Source organism: Nicotiana tabacum, chromosome 5 (assembly GCF_000715075.1).
Source record: "Nicotiana tabacum cultivar K326 chromosome 5, ASM71507v2, whole genome shotgun sequence".
NCBI classification, from domain to species: domain Eukaryota; kingdom Viridiplantae; phylum Streptophyta; class Magnoliopsida; order Solanales; family Solanaceae; genus Nicotiana; species Nicotiana tabacum.
In genome coordinates this window covers 74778279-74785223 of record NC_134084.1, presented here as the reverse complement: position 1 = coordinate 74785223, position 6945 = coordinate 74778279, and positions in this window count along the sequence as shown.

Below are 6945 nucleotides of genomic sequence, written 5' to 3'. Positions count from 1 at the left end.
GGTTGCCCAAAATAAGGCACATAAGGACCACAACTCCTTGAAGCACTATGGGATGCCTGAAGCTCCGACTGGAATGGTCTGGGAGGATAGCCCCTACCAAAAGTACCCTTACCTCTATATGAGGGAGCACTGAAACCACCGGAATAACGAGGCCTCTTAACAGATCCCTACCCTCTCTCTTGTGAAAGAACCATCTCCATTCGCCCAGCGACATTAGTAGCGGTCAGAAAAGAAATCCCACCCCCGATCTCCTTGGCCATCTGTAGATTGATAGGCTAAGTGAATCCCTCAATAAACCTCCTCACCCTCTCTCTTTCTGTAGGAAGCAGAAGAAGAGCATAACGGGCTAGGTCCACAAAATGGGTCTTATACTGAGTGACTAACATACTGCCCTGCTGGAAATGCTCAAACTGCCTGCGGTAATCCTTCTTCAGTGTGATAGGAAGGAACTTCTCAAGGAATAGCTGAGAGAACTGGTCCCAAGTAAGAGTAGGCGACGCAGCAGGTCTGGTAGATACATAATCCTTCCACCACCTTTTGGCAAAACCCATCATCTGAAACACAACAAAATCGACCCTATTGGTCTCAACTATACCCATGTTCCCTAGCACCTCATGGTAGCGGTCAAGATAATCCTGTGGGTCCTCAGAAGACACACCACTGAAGTGATTTGGGAAGAGCTTGGTAAACTTGTCCAATATCAATAAGCCCTCAAAAGATATGGCTGGCCCATCACCGGCTTGTGCTGTAACAACTGGCTGAACTACCTCAACTAGGGGGTTGCTGGAGCCTGATACTAGAGAGCCATTTGCTCCAGAGTGTGAGTATAGGGAGTCTGAGCTCCTCCCCAGCCTGAGAGACGGCTCGTTCCATAGGAAATGTATCGGCCTGGGACACCCTCTCCATAAGGCCCACAAAACAAACTAGAGCATCCTAAAGCACCGCGGTGGCGATGGTGGCAATGAACCCCTTCGGGACCGGAGATGGTCCAAAGGGTACCGTCTGAGCTGGAGCCTCCTCATCATAATCCACCTGAGGCCCATTGTTGATGTGGTTGCTCGAGCTCTAAGCTTAGCTCTGCCTCTGCCTTGGCCTCTGGCGCGACCTCGGCCTCGACCTGTGCCCCTAGTAGGAGTTGCCACTGGGGGCTTCAACTACTATCCAGCTGAAGATGCAGTGCGTGTTCTCACCATCTGCGAGAGATCAACAATAGAAGAGTCCAATCATTAATAGTAGAATAAAATCGCACGACAGAGAAGAATAGAAGTGAAATTGTTCCTAAACTCCATAGCCTCTAAGGATAAGTACAAACGTCTCCGTATTGATTCTCCAGACTCTACTAAGCTTGCTCGTGACCCGTGAGACTTATGTAACTTAGTGTTCTGATACCAACTTGTCACAATCCAAAATTCCCATCGTCGGGACCGTTATGACACCTAATATTTCACCTGCTAGGCAAGCCAATGTTAGAACAATTTATCCATTTTTCAACAGTTTAAATTAAATAATGATAAAGAACTAAAATAAATGCAATAATCCAAAGTAAAGTGCAGAAGCTACAACAATAAAAATATCTGATACAACCCTGGACCCGATGTCACAAGTGCACGAGCTACTAGAATGGTACAAATAAGGGTCTGAATAAAACATAAAGCTGTCTGAAGGAAAGTACACAACTAAATAAAAAGGAAAAGGGACTCTAGGAGCTGTGGACGCTGAGCAGTTGTACCTCAAGTCTCCGCAAAGCTGGCCAATCCGAGCACGCTAATAGTCGCCATTGGGACTGACTCCAAAATCTGCACAAGAAGTGTAGAGTGTAGCATGAGTACAACCGACCCCATGTACTCTGTAAGTGCCGAGACTAACCTCGACGAAGTAGTGACTAGGCTAAGGCGGGTCACCTATATTATAACTTGTATGCAGTATATAATAAAGACATGAAAGGAAAAATATGGAACGAAATAAGGCAACTAACTGAAGAAAATGGCTAAAACCTCAAAGAAGAACCAATGTCATTCATAATTACCAATCCTTAAGTTCTGTAAGAAAATACCGAAAACCAACACAACTTAAGGAAATAAAAACACATAGATTGTTGCGGCGTGCAACTCGATCCCACCATACCATACAAAATCCCTCCTTATTCTACCGTAATAATATCAACAATCATAAAAATATATATGTTGCGGCGCGCAACCCGGTCCCACCATATAATCACTCTTATTTCACCGTATCAATCCACCCTTATTTTACCAATTGCGGCGTGTAACCCGATCCCATCGTATAAATACAAATTTACCCTTATTCCACCATATCAGTCCACCCTTATTTCACCTGTTGCGGCGTGCAACCCGATCCCACCACTTCAGTACCAAATACTCAATGAGTACAATAAAATCAATAACTTAAATCATAAGAACCTCTACGATTGATATATATAAATCTGAATTAGAAAGGAAGGTCTATACCAAATTGAGAATTCAAAATTGTAACACTACTCAGCAAGACAAGTCCGGTAAATAACGATTAAAAAGGTACAAGTAAGTCAAGTAAGGAAAATAGTAGCGAGTCATAAAGCATGGAGAGATATAACATCTTAAACACGAAGTACAATGATTAACAAGTAGCAAATAAGACATGGAAGCTATTTAAAACACATAACAACTAAGGCATGGAAAGAAATAATTAAGGAAAAGTGAAAAATCAGGGAAACAAATGATTCGGCGGCATATAAGCACTCGTCACTTCGCATATACGCCGCAACACATGAAATTCACATAGCATATAGTCTGAGGGTTCCTAATTAATCAAGGTTAAACTCAACACTTACCTCGCTCTAAAGATCAACTCAAAGCGCAACCACAATTTTACCTTTCGAACAAGCCTCTGAACCAACAAAAACTAGCAAATTATCAACCAAATGATTCAACATAAACCTTAGAAACTACCCACGAATGCAAAAGGTTCAATTTAGGTTATTATTAAAAAATTCAACAAAAGTCAACTCTCGAGCTTGCTTGGTCCAAACCCGAAATTCGGACCAAAACTCGATTACCCATTCACCTCTGAGCTCGATTATGCAATTTGTTTCAAAATCCGACCTCAATTTGAGGTCCAAATTTTTATTTTACAAAAATCCCTAATTCTACCCAAATCCCCAATTTCTACCATAAAAATCCTAGATTTTAGGTTGAAATCTTATGAAATATAATGGGTAATTGAAAGAAAGTAGGTTAAAATCACCTACCAAAGAATTGGGGAAGAAGAGCTCTTGGAAAAATCGCCTCTAAGGTTTCTACATTTGAAAATTTGAGAGAATGAACTAAAATCCCGTTTTTCCATCTTAAGTCCAGGCGCAGATGTCGCAATTGCGACATGGGGTTCGCAATTGCGAACCCCACAAATGCGAAAAATCCTTCGCAAATGCGAAATCTTCAAAATTTTGCTGTCATCACAATTGCGATGGTTTGTTCGCAAATGCGAACTGGACTTCTTGAAATTGCGACCATCTTGATCGCAATTGCGAACCCTGATGACCCAGCCCCATTTCACAAATGCAAAGAATTTCTTCGCATTTGCGAGCATGACAGGAACCATATTTCTTCGCAATTGCGAGGTTAGAGACGTTCACTATAACTGAAGAACACCAGCATTTTTTTAAGCCTAAACTCACTCTGTAGCCTATCCGAAACTCACCGAGCCCTCGAGGCTCCAAACAAAACATGCACACAAGTCTAAAAATATTATACGAATTTGCTCGCGCGATCAAATTACCAAAATAACACCTAGAACTATGAATCAGCTACCAAATCAAATAAAATTTTCATTGAAACTTAAGAACTTCAATTTTAACAACTGGATGTCTGAATCATGTCAAATTAACTTCGTTTTTATCAAATTTGACAGACAAGTCATAAATATAGAAATGGACCTATACCGGGTTCCGAAATCAAAATACAGACCTGATATCAATAAAGTCAAACATTGGTCAATCTTTAATTTAATTAATCCTTCAAACTTCAAATTTTCAACAAAAAGTGATAACTCGAGCTAGGGACCTTCGAATTCGATTCCGGGCATATGCCCAAGTCCCAAATTATGATACGGACCCACCGGGACTATCAAAATATTGATTCGGGTCTATATGCTCAAAACATTGACCGAAGTCAATTCAAATAGATTTTTAAGGTTAAATTTTATATTTTATCAATTTTTACATAAAAGCCTTCCGAAAAAAGACTCGGACTGCGCTTATAAATCGAGAAAGGTTAAAGTAAGGTATCTGAGATTTCGAAACATGAAATTAAGGTCTAAAACTCTAAATGACCTATCGGGTCATCACAAACATTTTGGTTCCGGACTCACACACTTGAAAACACTAGGGGAAAAAAGGAAGATCTCTCTTCTTCTCTTTTTCTCTTGTCATACTTCTATTTTAGTACTAGTTTCTTAACACGTTATCGGCATAAAGTTTTAACCAACTTCATCATCTCTATGTTGTTTTTATTTTCTTTGTCTGAACAAGGTATATTTTTTAAAGCTATTATGGTATTGCTGCTGCTATCAGAAATAGTCTCTCTATCTCATTGGCGTAGGGGTAAAGTTTGCATACACACTATTCTTCTAGTTCTCAGATCCCACTAATAAAATGTTACTAGATCGTTGTTGTGTATTCTGGTATTGCTGCTATGCGTTTTTGTATGTGGTGATTCTTTTGTTTGCTTTACTCTCTTTTGATTATCCCACGTGCAAAATAATAAAAATATTATAATTTTTCAAATATTTATTATTGAGTAAGTTCTCATCTAAAGGATTTTGCTTTTATGCCATTTGTCAACCATAACTAGACAAGTATTTATCAAGCTAATATATTTAATCTATTAGACGTTTAATTATTTGCTCTTTCTCTATCTGCTTAGCCGTTTTCAAATGTTGATTTCTATTAGAAGTATTCACAATTATAAGTTGCAGTAGACTAAATAATCTTAAAAAGGGTACTTTATTAATTATGTTTATTGATTTTACCTGTTATTATAAGTCTGCCATCTAACGTTGTTGAACTGTCATGACTCAACTTCTCCTATAGATCGTGAATTGTGATGGCACCCAACGTAGCCGTCAGATAAGTTCATGGTGAATTAGCCGTGTATCTATTCTTTTTAATAATTTTAAAGTAGTTAATTTTTCTTTTATTAAGTAAATGAGAAGTGAAAATTTTAATAAAGTAAAGCGAAAACTAATGAAAGAGCAAATACAATGAAATAAATGCTCAAACGCCATAAAGTGTCTACTAGCATGTTTCCAACACCTGGTGTCACAAGTGTATGAGCAACTAGTAGAATATACAAAATACTAAGCTATTGTCTGAAATAGGGTAGACGGAAAATAAATACAAAAGAGAGACTGTGGGTGCTGCAGAATGGCCTCAGAGAGCAGCTCACCACTAAGCCTCAGGGCAACAGGGGTGCGCGCCTCATTGACTGCTAGATGCACCTGCCTCAGATCGTGCACGATTAGTGTATACGGCTAAAATCGGGAAGACCAATTTTACGGTCGACGAGGCATTACGTAATTTCACCCCGAGGGGCCCGGAGAATAGCTCGAGGTTCAAAGTCTTTTAGGACTCTTCGTGCCCGGTGTTGGGGCAGATCAAACCGGTGCTTATCACAAGTAAGTGGGAGGTTCCCTAGGAGCAGTATTTTTCTGACAACGCCTGCACAAACAGTGACAGCCTGCACCAGACTGATTGGATAGTTGTAGCAGCTACTTTATGTAATAATTACGCATGTGTCATGTTGGGATTTTTCCCTCATATATAAAGGGGACCCTTATCATTTTTGTAGAGGGATAGACATTAAACATTACACACTATATCCAATACAAGAACATTCTCTGCTTTCTAACTCAAACACACTCTCTGTTTGATCTTATTGCTTACATTTATTGTCTTGCTCATATTTGTTACATTTCATTAATTTTTCTTCATTTATTGCTCATTATTGGTCATAAAGAGCCGCTATCAAATTTATCGTAATTGTTAATCCTCCATCGACTGCCCTTAGTCGGGCATCCGACTCGACCTCGAGGCCCCGTATACGCAAGCTCGAGGCTCCGATTTCCAGCCATTCGGTTTGATTATTACATTATATACAAGCTATTATCTTATTTTCTAATCTATCACTTAGCACCTATTGCCTAACAACTAGCATAAAAATAGATCACATATTTTTAGAACCGCAAAATCAAATTTAATTGTTATTACCATTTTCGAGGTAAACAGTTTGGCGCCCACCGTGGGGCTCAAAATAATAGCGATTATTTTTTTGATAGTTTACTACATAACGCAAGTTAACTTTCACACCTTTTCTTGTCCAAGAATCTTTGATTTTAGGTCAAAATGTCTAACTCGGTAAACACACATGACAACAACGGTCTCGAAGACCATAGAGAGTATGGTGCAGCTGTTCCAGGTAATGATGTACCACCACAAAACCCTGAGGTTGCACCAGAACCGATTTCCATCGATATGGTCTCACACAACACTCAACATATTGGCGTAAGTTCCCATACCAACAGGAGTATACGCCGAGAAAATAAACTAGACACTCGAAAAAACCTCACCCAGGAAGAAAGAGAGGCAAATGGGGGAAGCGAAGTGGGAAAACCTCAGCACATCATTCATATGATTATCGGGGGGATGGCGTTCCCCAGGGGCCCGGGATCAAGCGGATAAAGGTTTTTGCGGCAATGCAAGGGCAAACCCGAGGCCGGGCACCTGAATACATCCTCGCATTCATCAAAGAAGACTTCGAGACTCCGTCTCATCCACATAACGATGCACTGGTAATCTCGTTTCTCTTAAATAATATCCAAATTAAATGTGTACTCGTGGATCCAGGTAGTTCGGCCAATGTAATTAGATCAATAGTGGTAGAACATCTCGGA